The sequence below is a fragment of the Chiloscyllium punctatum genome, chromosome 31, assembly GCF_047496795.1.
Source record: "Chiloscyllium punctatum isolate Juve2018m chromosome 31, sChiPun1.3, whole genome shotgun sequence".
NCBI classification, from domain to species: domain Eukaryota; kingdom Metazoa; phylum Chordata; class Chondrichthyes; order Orectolobiformes; family Hemiscylliidae; genus Chiloscyllium; species Chiloscyllium punctatum.
Window position 1 is genome coordinate 43,799,091 of NC_092769.1, and position 12,223 is coordinate 43,811,313.

The 12,223-nt window shown below is 41.4% G+C and overlaps 1 long non-coding RNA gene across 1 annotated transcript in view; it reads left to right on the forward strand.

Moving 5' to 3' along the window:
- LOC140456951 (uncharacterized) overlaps window positions 1–11,932 on the forward strand; it is a 99,778-nt gene extending 87,846 nt beyond the window's left edge. Inside the window, exons 5-6 of the long non-coding RNA XR_011953278.1 lie at window positions 7,910–7,954; window positions 11,650–11,932. This is a non-coding gene — a long non-coding RNA (uncharacterized lncRNA). The remainder of the gene's footprint in view (window positions 1–7,909; window positions 7,955–11,649) is intronic.
- The last annotated feature ends 291 nt before the right edge of the window (window positions 11,933–12,223 follow it).

Below are 12,223 nucleotides of genomic sequence, written 5' to 3' on the forward strand. Positions count from 1 at the left end.
ACAAACCAAAGAAAGTGGCATTAAACGATTGGAAAACATAACCGAGTACTTGATACAGTAACTTACTAATTTCCTGATCCAATGTTGTAACATCTCATAAACACACCCCTTGGCAAAAAGGTAAATTCAAACTCATATTCTTACAGGCAGGAGGGAACAACATCCAGGGAAATGCCCGAGTGCTCAGTTAGGAATCATTTACTGAAGCTTGCAACCTTCTGATACTCAAAACATCTTGGGAATGCTGCAGCTCGACCAAAACTAGAAGAACCTGAACTGGCCACTCCTTTTCCATTGTTAAACTTTTTTAAAGAAAAAGCTACAAACACTCTGGACTCTTCAGCACCTCTTCCCTTACAATCTCTCTTCAAAAATACACAGGACAAAAATAACCTTTTTAAGATAACAGTATCCTCACATCACCACACCCCTCACTCCCCCTGCCCCCGACAGACACACACACACACACAGAGTCTTTTGCTATCACTCTCTCTCTCACGCACACACACAGAGGCATGGTCTCTCTCTCTCTCTCTCTCTCTCTCTGATCACTCTCTTACACACACATGCTCAGGCACAGTGTTTTTCTCTCTCTCTTACACAGATTCCACATTGTCGAAGCTAATATCCTAAAAAGAGATGAAAAAAAAAACGTGACAGGAATTGAGATATTTTTGCTCAAATATTGATCATGGTTTGCTGCTAATTAGCCTTTTCGACTTTCAATGAGTTGTTTCGTAAAATCTGGGACCGCCAGCAGAAGGTGATGAGCTAGAACATTTGTGGAATTGTTTTCTTAGTAAATGAACATCAGATACATTTTGTTGAGATTTTCACAGTAGATGCAATGACAGTGCTTCTCCAGCAGTTGGAAGTGAGGGCTGATAGTAGATCCTTCACCCAACACCTTCACTCATAAAAAGTTAAGGCACACAAATATTGACTGAGGCTAGTTAGTTTAACATCATTTATTGAAAAAAATGGTGGAGTCTTTAAAAAGGGATGTTATCGCAGAAAACTGAGAATGGCTTTGCAAAATGGAAATCTTGCCTGAGAGAAGTATCGGATTTCTTGGAGAAAATGGAGGAAACCATGATTGTAATATGTTTTGATTTTCTGAAGGTGTTTGATAGCACCCATGGATAAGATTACTGAATAAGAAAGGAGCCTTGGCTTTGGAGGGACTGTATTAACATGGAGAGAGGAGTTTTGAAATCCCAATCAGAAAAGTTTGATTAAGTGTTTTATTTTACAGGATGTCAATCTGTGGATTACCACATAAATCTGTTCTGGGGACAAAAAAAATTACAAATTATTTTGATGACTTAGATGCGGAAAGTGAATATATTGTAGGCAAGTTTGCGAATGACTCAAAGGTTGGAGCGGAGACAAGTGGTGAATATGACACAAAAAGAAGTTTGCAGAGGGATACAGATAGGACAAGAGAGTGAACAAGGAGCTTTGCATAATAATGTAATGTGGATGAAATAAATGAGAACAGACATAAACAGTGAAGTTATGCATTTTAACAGGCAAGATAGAGATCGAATTCTGAAATCTACAGGGAGTCTGCATCTCCGAACCACAAAAAGTTAGCTTTTAATTTCAACTGTCAATAAAGATGGCAAATGTCATGTTAGGGTTTGTTTAAAAACTAATGGAATATTGAGATTAGGAACAGTCAGATAGAGCAGCTAATGTGTAGCTGAGGAGCTGCTGCAGGTGTTAGGATTCCCACTTTTCAATCATTGGGATCGCTTCAGGGATAGAAATGACCTGTATAAGAGGGACCTGAATTGGAAGGGGACCGATATTCTTGTGGGGAAATTTGCTAGCAGTATGCTGAAGGTTTTAAACCAGTAAGGGGGATGGTGGGAACCAACAAGATCGTGAGAAAAGAGAAATGTTTGAGGTAAGATGCGGTGAGCAATTCTAGGGGTCAAGGCAGATAACAGTTTGGCAAGAGCGAGGTAAGGCTACTAAACTGCATTTACTTTTATGCAAGAGGCCTAACATGTGAGACAGATGAACATAGGGCATCGATGGGAATGTGGGACAAGGATATCATTACCATTACAGAAATGTGGCTGAGGGATGAACAGGACTGGCAGCTTAATGTTCCAGGATATAGATGCGATAGAATGTATAGACAGAGGAGCAAGAGAGGAGATGGAGTGGTGTTTTTGGTTCGAAAGAACATTAAAGCTGGATGTGGAGAGGATATGTCTTGGACACTGCCCAGTGAAGTTATATGGATGAAACATAAAAATAAGAAAGAGGTGATGACCTTGCTGGGATTGTAAAATGGGCCTCCTAATAGTTTTTGGGAAATTTACAAGCGATTATGCTATCTGTAAGAAAAAACGGATAATTGTAGTGAATTTTAACTTTCCAAACAGAGTTTGGGGTCGTGTTAAGATCTTGGAATGTGGAGAAATTGGTTAAGTGTGCACAAGAAAACGGTGTTATTCAATATGTGGATGCACCTACTAGACAGTTCGCAATACTTGACCTTCTGTTGGGAACCAAGGCAGGGCAAGTGACTGAGGTGTCCACAGGGGCCCGCTTCAGGGAAAGTGATCATAATTCTATTGGTTTAATAATAATGATGAGAAAGGATAGAATTGATTTAAAAATGAAAAGTTTCAAATTAGAGTCTGGCCAGTTTCGATGGTATTAGACTTTGAGAAGTTGGTTGGGGGAGGTTATTCACAGGTAAATGGACGGCTGACAAGTGGGAGGCCTTTAAGAATGAGACAATGAGAGTTCAGTGATGGTATGTTTCTGTTTGTGTGAAAGGCAAGGCATGGGGAAAGCTCAATGATGAGGGAAATTGTAACTCCTGTCCAGAAAAAGAAGGGGGCATTCATCCGATATAGACAGCTGGGATTGAGTGAATCCTGAGAAGGGTAGAAGGGCAGTCGGAGTATACTTAAACAGGAAATCATGAGGGAAAAAAGGGGACATAAAATTGCTCTGGCAAATAGAATGAAGGAGAACCGGAAAAGATTCTAAAATTATTTGAAGGTTAAAAGAATATCTAAGGAGAGAATACAGCCCTTAAAGATCAACATGGCTTTCCATGCATGGAACCACAGGAGATGGCAGAAACACTAAGCAAGTATTTGGCATCAATATTTACAGTACACAGGAACATGGAAGCTAGGGAAATAAATAATGTGATCTTAAAATGAGTTCATTTTGCAGAAAAGGAGATGTTGGATGTCTAAAGTAGAAAAATGGAAGTAAATCCTGGAGACCTGATTAGGTATTTCCCAGAACTTTGTGGGAAGCTAGGGAAGAGATTCCTGGACACTTTGCTGAGATATTTGTATCGTTGATAATCATAGATGAGATGCCAGAAGACTGACTAATGGGGCAGCATTATTGAAGAAAGTTGGATGGAAAAGCCAGGGAACCATACACTGGTGAGCCTTTCACCCTAGAGATGCTGTCAGACCTTCTGAGCATTTCCAGCAGTTTCTGCTTTTGTTTCTGATACACAGCATCCACAGTTCTTTCAGTTTTTATTTAGTAGTTAGAGAGCATTACTTTTTGAATTGGAGGCCTGTTAGAACATAACAACATCCGAACATAAAAATACAATCAGGAGGAGGCCATCTGACTCCATGAGTCAGCTCTGCCTTTCAATAATATCGTGGATCATCTTTCAATGGACTGAGACTCCACTTACCCACCCCTCACGATAACCCTTCATTCCTTTACTGTTCACAAATCTATCTTCACCTTAAAAACATTCAACAGGTTAGACTCAGCTGCTTCACGAGGCAGGGGATTCCAGAGATTCACAACCTTTTGGGTGAAGACTTTAGCTTAACCAGCTATCCTTAGTAGCCACACACACAGATGACAAGCAACATGAGTTCGATTGGAACAACACTACTATTATAGGACAAGCCAAACAGAGAACAGCCAGGGAATTCCTAGAGGCATGGCACTCATCCACAGATTCTATCAACAAACACATCGACCTGGACCCAATGTACCGACCACTGCAGCGGACAGTTGGAACTGACAATCGGAAGCGGCAGATACCAATCAATATAAATACCGGAGGAAACGTCACAGAAGCGCTTCACAGGAGGCTCCCAAGCACTGAGGATGTCACCTAGACAGGGGATGAAACGTTTGCAACACAAATTCCCAGCTCGGCAAACAGAACCACAACAACGAGCACCCGAGCTACAAATCTTCTCCCAAACTTTGAGCCTCCCTGCTTCTGTCTTATCTATCCCATTTATAATTTTACAAACCCTGTCCCCCATTCTTCTGAATTCCAATGAGTATAATCCCAGTCTGCTCAATCTCTCCTCGTAAGCCCACCCCCTCATTTCCAGAATCAACACAGTCAACCTCCTCAGCAAACCCCACCCCAGTGCCATCTCATGTAAGGCGATGAAGAGTGTACAGAGTACTCCAGATTTGGCCACACCAGCGCCCTATACATCTGCAGCTCCTAATTGTAAACTCTATCCACTGGCAATGAAGGACATTATTCCATTTGTCTTCCTAATGAGCTGCTGTACTCGCAAACCATACTTTTGTGTTTCATGCACAAGAACACCCAGGTCCCCCTGCACAGCAGCATTCTGTAATTTTTCACCATTTTAAAGTAGACCACTTTGTTATTGTTCCTACCAAAATGGATGACCTCACGTTTACTAACATTGTACTCCATCTGCCAGACCCTTGCCCACTCACTTAGTCTATCTATATCCTTCTGCACATTTTGCCCTATCACTCATTTAAGTGGCTTCTGTGAATTACAACACTCTACACTTGGGTCTCTTACTCAAAGCAATCCATCTGAATTATAAACAATTGCAGTCCCAACAATTGTAAATAATTGCTGTCTCAACACTGATCCCTGAGACACATCACCAGCCACTGATTGTCAACCAGAAAAACACCAATTTATCCCCAATTTTTGCATTCTGTTAGTTAACCATTCTTCTGTCCTTGCTAATGCATTGCCCGTAACACTGTGCATCTTTATCTTATGCAGCAGCCTTTTGTGCAGCACCTTGCTGAATGCCTTTTGGAAATCCAGATACACCACATTCAGCAGTTCCCCATTGTCTACCACGCTCGTTATAACCTCAAAGAATTCCAATAGATCAGTTAAAGCTGACTTGCCTTTCATGAACCCATGCTTCATTAAATAAATGTAGATGTTGCATTTTTGTAAGGCAAACCAGGGCAGGACTTATACAATTAATGGCTGGGCCTTGGGGAGTTTTGCTGAGCAAAGAAACCAAAGGGTGCAGATGAATCATTCCTTGAAAGTGGAGTTGCAGGGAGACAGAGTGGGGAAGATGGTGTTTGGCATGCTTTCCTTCATTGGTCATAACATTAAGTGTAGGAGTCGAGATGTCATGTCTCAGCTCTACAGAACGTTTGTGAGGCCACATTTAGAATTATTACAGACAAATCTGGTTGACCATTTCTATGAAGGATTTTGTGAAACTTGAGAGGATTTAGACAAGATTTCCAAGAATGATGCTGGAACTGGAGTGTTTAAGGTATAAGGTGAGGCTGAATAGGCTGGGGCTTTTCTTTTCCCTGCAGTGAGAGGAAAGGAGGCTGAGGAGTGGCCTGAACAAGACCTATAAAATCATGGGGGGCATTGATATGGTGAATAGCCAAGGCCTTTTTCCTCGAGTGGGAGAGTCCAAAACTAGAGGACAGCGGATTAAGGTGAGAGGAGAAACGTTTGAAAAGAACCTGAGGGGTAACCTTTTCACGTGTATGTATGGTTAAAGCTGCCAGTGGTAGTGGTGGAGGCGGGTTCAATTACTGCATTTAAAAGGCACCTGGCTGGGTGTATGAACAGGTAACATTTAGAGGAAGATAGGCCAAATGTTTGGCAAATGGTACTCAGTCAGATTGGGATGTCTGGTCAGTACAGTTGGACCGAAGGGTCTGTTTCTGTGTTGGATATCTGTATGACTATAATGTTTGTTAAAACTGAAAAAAAAACCCTATACTTACCACAGCTGGAATACTGTGAATTGTTCTTTGGACTCATACCAAAGAAAAGGTACACTGGAATGTGAGACAATCCACACGAGGTTTAGTCGACTGAATCCGAGGATGCAGGGACTGTCTTGAGAGTAGAGATTGATTCATTTGGGCCTATACTCAATGGAACATAGAAGATTCAGTACTGACATTCTGAAACATCTATTACTTTCAGGAAACTTGATGGTGTAAATGTAGAAATGTTGTTTCCCCTTGTGGGAGAGTTTCGGACCAGGAAGTAGAATCTCTGAATTAGAGGTCACAAATTTCAGGCAGAAGAGAATTTGTCTCCCAGAATGTAGTGAATCTGTGGAATTCATTTCCACCGAAGACTGTCGAGGTTGGGTCATTCAGTATTTTGAAGGCTGAAATGGACAGGTTTTGATTTGGTAATTGAATCAATGCTTACATTTAAAACGCTGGGAAGTGGAGATGAGGATTATCAGTTCAGCCCTGATGTCATTGTTTGGAAGACCAAACTCCATTGGCTGAACAAGCTGCTTCTGGTTCCCTATCATTGACCTTTGCTCTGAGTTACTCTTTTCAGAATTATATCGGCCTCACTTAAATTTCATGTTTGAAGCCCAGCTGCTTCAATCTCTCCTCGTCATGAAAAAAGTCAGGGATCATCTTTCTCCCTGTTTGATGGCATTGCATTCTGCCTCGAATGCAGTGACCGCATTTATAGTCATAGAGTCCTCCAGTTCTGTTGAATATTTGTCAAACACAACCACGACTGTCACAGAAAAGGTTAAAGACAAATCAAAACTACATTTAGACTACCATATCAAGCACACTGTCGGCATGTGTTGCATGGAATAGACACGTATTGCATATTAAAGCTCTCTCAGCACTCATCCATTAAACACTGCAAGGGTTGTTCACAGATGATTTACGTATGTGCCTGCAGATGATAATCTGCTTGTACAACAAAGATTCTGTGCATAGTGTGGTTCCCTTTTTATTCTGGTATCAAGCATTTCAAAATCACAAAGACAGTGGGTAGGAGTCCAAGCCCCTTTACACGGCTACATCAAATGTTTTCCGTGATTGTGCAGCTCATGTAATGGGCTGAGTAAATCTCCCTCCATATTGTGCTGTCCAATGCAATCATGTCAAATATATTTTGGTTTCGACACAGAGTAGAGCTGCATCCAGGATTCCCTAAAAAAAACCCTCCCAGAGTAGGTACAACACAGAGTCGATACAGAATAAATCGACCTCTACAATATTAAACATTCCATGAGATGTGCAGTAAAGGTTAATTATAGTCTAAATAAGCATTGCCCTGAACCATTAAACATTTCTCAGCCAAGAATAATACTGCTGAGATACAATGAAAATGCTATCACAGTCTTGCAGCCTCATTCCTATCAAGTATTTCCAGATCACTCAATACTCAGACAGATTTTTGAGAAAATCTTGACTCAAATCTCTCTAATGAAATGGATGAATTTGGCTGAGAGGATATGTTGGTGAGGTGTTGGCTTCAGGTTATTAAGGAAAACATCGTCCGATTATGGAGAGGCAAAACACGGCATCAGATATAAAGAAAAAAGTGGAGAAGGCAGGAGGGGAAGAGAGAAAAATAGAGACACAAATATTAGCTGTGCCAATGTATCTCTGAATTATAGATTTTTGACTAAACATGACAACTCATACCTCTGTCATTCAACAATCATACAACTTATGTATTAAAAAGTCCTAACATCAATTAGTATTGGAATCCATTGAGTTATTTGCATTTTTTCCACAATTCGTGTGCGGTGCTTGTGGGGAAGTATAAATTAGGGTTTTGTGGTTCTGTAATCTATTCTGAGAATTCTATTTCTGTGTTTATTTACATAAATGCTCAATTGGCTTCAAGGAAGTGATGATGACAGCAAAGCCAGATGAACAAAGTGATTTGTTGGTAAGATTCAAATCGAAACAAGTATGTTTTAAGAATATTGACCATTTGTAGAAGTGAATACAAATTTATGAAGACGAATTGCAACAGATTTTATTTATTGAAAACTTTTATTTAGGTTAAAAATTCAGTGCTGAAAATTCTGCAATTAAACTTAAATGTTGAACTGGATCTACTCTGAATGTCCAATGATTTATATTGTAGTCCGTTTAGACAGTGCAACATCACTCAAAGTGTGTGTTAGAACATTCACATGAAATACATGAAATGACATCAGGAACTGCCGCAACAATGACATTTAATTGATATAGTTGTTGTGACGTTTTGTTACACGTATTACTTTCTGGTTCGGGTCAGCGATGAGTCCCTATCCCCAATTGCCCATTGAATAACTTGCTAAAGCCACTTCAGAACACAGTCAATTACTTCCCAGTGGGTCTGGAATCTCATGTCGGCCAGACCATGGAAAGGTGACAGATGCCTTGGCATTCGTGCAGCAGCTGTTTTTGTATTTTTCCATTGACTCGGGCTACATGGTCACCATTTGGCTTTCTTTCCGATCCCAAGATTTCTTTAAATTCAAATTTCACCCTGGGCAAACGATGGTATTCCAAACCCTGGCCATTCAACATCAAACTGGAGTTCGAGAATCCTGGTCTCATGATATCACCACTGTGATCCTAATGTGGGAAATGCACAGAAAGCACAGAAATGCAATAAATCTGACACTTTACTTCATGAACAAATATTGGAGTGCAATACTGGCAAGAACTCTCTTGCTGTTCACAGCAACACCACAGGAGACTTTGCATCCAATCATCAATCTTCAATGTGTACCGGACTCTGTCTGAACAGCCTGACTCACCATAATTTGCATTTTTGAATTCTGCACTGACTTATGAAAAAGTTAGTCACATATCCCAACAAGGTGGTCATCAGCTACTTTTTGAAGGTCTGCCATCTTGCTCGGCTAATTATGGTTGATCTTTCTTAAGCTTAATTACAACCAAATGGCTTCTCAGTCGAGACTGTAGTGCTGGAAAAGTACAGCAGATCAGGCAGCATCTGGAACAGGAGAATCGGCGTTTCGGGCATGAGGCCTTCATTAAGATACCTGATGAAGTTGTTTTGCCTGGAACGTTGATTCTCCTGCTCTTTGGATGCTGCCTGACCTGCTGTGCTTTTCCAGCACTACACTCTCAACTCTGATCTCCAGCACCTGCAGTCCTCACTTTCTTAGTCAGGTTCGGCACAGGAAAGGAACCATCGCCTTTTTGTTGAACAGGTAGGCAGGCCAGGTAGGAAAGTCACAAATCCTCCTCTGAAGGACAATACTGAACCATGTAACATGTTTCAAAACTTTGGTCGGTCTGTGATTATCATTCATTACCCCAGCATTTTCATTTCATACTCTTTCATTAATTGAAGCTACCATGGTAGAGATTGATTCTGGAACTTTGCTCCAAACCTTTCGATTGCTTATTACATACCCATAATGCCTCCTCAACCACTTTCTCAAACTGTCATGTTAGCTTCAATGATTTTTTTTATTGACTCATGGAACACGGTGGTTGCTTTCAGTTGTCTGTAGGTGTCCTTCAGACGATGGCAGTAAGCTGCCTTTCTGAAATAACATGTTCCAAAATGGCCTGAGGAAGGGAGTTCCAGATTTTGACCCAGTTACAGTCAAGGATCGATGATATATTTCCATGTCAGAAGTGGTTTAGAGAGGAGCTTACAGTGGTGCTGTTCCCAAGTATCTGCTATTCTTGTCCATCGAGATGCAAGTGGTAGTGGGAAGGTACTGTCTAAGGAAGTGGCTAAGTTTCTGCAGTGCAGTATTTTAGATAGTGCATATGGCAGGTATGCCTGAAGAAAGGCTTAGGCCCGAAACGTTGATTCTCCTGCTCCTTGGATGCTGCCTAACCTGCTGCGCTTTTCCAGCAACTCATTTTTCAGCATACGGCTGGTACTAAGCATCAGATATGGAGGCAATGGACGCTTGTGGATGTGCTGCTGATCAAGTGGGATGCTTTGTCCTGGACAATGCCTAACTTCTTGAGTACAGTTGAAGGTGCTCCTATCCAGTCAAGGGGTGAGCTGTGCTATTACTCTCCTGGCTTCTGTCTCTTAAATAGTCAATTGGCTTTGCAAGTCAGAAGGTTGAGTTACTCGCTGCAGTATTCCTCGCCTCTGTCCTGTTGTTACAACCATTGTATTTATATGGAGTGTCCAGCTCAATTTCTAATGAACAATAAAACCCAGGATGTCGATGGTGAGGGATTCAATGATGGTAACACTATTGAATGTCAAGGGGTTTTGGTTAGATTCACTCCTATTGTCAATGGTCTTTGTCTCGCAGTTTTGTGGTGTGAATGCTATTTGTCACTTGTCAGCTCAAGTCTGGATATTGTCCAGATTTTGTTGCGTTTGAATATGGACTGAGGAGTCACAGAAAAAGTGCTAGATCAATGCAGATTTCACTTCTGACCTTCTGATGGAGGGAAGGTCATTGCTGAAGCAGCGGAACATGATTGGGCCAAGAACACTTTCTTTATGAACTCCAACAGAGATTTGCTTTGGCTGAGGCGACTGACCTCTAACAAGCAGAGACATCTTCCAATGTGGGAGGTCTGACTGCAGGCAGCAGGGAGTTTGTCAACTGATACCAATTGAATCCAGTTTTGCTAGGACTCCATAATATCACACTCTGTCGAATGTTACTTTAATGTGAAGGGCTGTCACTCTCCCCTCATTTCTGGAATTCAGTTCTTTGTCCATGTTTTAATCAAGTCTGTAATTCAGACATGAGCGGAGTAGGCCTTGCACGACCCACATTTTATGTCACGAGCAGGTTATTGCTGAACTAGTGCTGCTTGATAGCACTGTGGAAAGCACTTTCCGACACCTAACTCATGATTGAGCATGGACTGATGGGGCAGTAATTCACCAGGGTGGTTTGACCTGTTTTCTGTGCCCAGGACATACCTGGCCTATTTTCCACATTGTCCATGCCAGTGTTGTAGCTGTACTGGGAGTGCTTGGCTAGCACAAGTCATCAGTATTATTGCCAGAATTTTGTCAGGCTCCATAGCATTTGCAGTAACCAGTGCAACTCGCCCAACAGTGTCTTGATTTCACGTGGAGCGAAGCGAATTCCCTGCTGACAGGTATCTCTAATATTGGTGATCTATGGAAGATGCTGAGATGGATCAGACAATTGGCACATCTGGCTGAAGGTTGCTGTGAATGCTTCAGCCTTAACTTTTGCACTGATGTGTTGTTCTTTCCAAAGCAGAGCAAGGGAATATCTGTGGAGCTTATTCCTTCAATGAGTTGTTTAATTATCAACCTTAATTCACGACTTGATTTGGCAGCACTGTGGGCTCAGACCCCAGCTTCCTGAATTAATGGTCTAGCCACAATATCGAGGAGAAAGTGAGGACTGCAGATGCTGGAGATCAGAGCTGAAAATGTGTTGCTGGAAAAGCGCAGCAGGTCAGGCAGCATCCAAGGAGCAGGAGAATTGACGTTTCGGGCATGAGCCCTTCTTCAGGATTCCTGAAGATCGCTTATCCTTTGTATTTTGTAGATTCCAACAATACATCATATATTCGCTTAAATTGTTAGTCTCGAAAATGCTTTACTTCACAGACTTTAGGATATAATGTTCTGTTTTCAATTCTTCTCTCCGACAGGCAAGGTCATTGATGTCACACTGGCTTTCCTCCTCACTAATTGCAAAACCAAACGTTTTTCACCTCATCTTTTAACTTACTGATCAAAATTGCTCCATTCTTGACTAGACCTTTCATATACTCTGCAAACAGCAAAGGATCCAGCACCAAGTCATATAGTAAGTCACTGGACACAAGGTGTCTTCACAATGACTACCTTCAACCATTACCTTCTGCCAACAAATAAACCTTTGATGCATTTGCCAAACTGCACCAGATCCCATGAACCTTTACCTTATTGAAGATGCAAGATCTGGTCAAAAACCTGATTGAAGTCAAGAAGCATTACATCCACTTTTTACACCCGATGTCACATCTCATTGCCTCTCCGGAAAACAGAATCAACCACTTCCGATATGATATCACTTCCACAGTGTCAAGAACAAACGGACAGATTGCTGTAGGTCTCAACATTGTATTTAATTCCATTCCCATTTTCCAGAATGAAACAGAAGAGACACAAGATTATTTCAGCTCGAGTAAATTATCTGTCAGAGAGATAAGAAGAGTTACCATGCTGAATTTTATTGCTTAA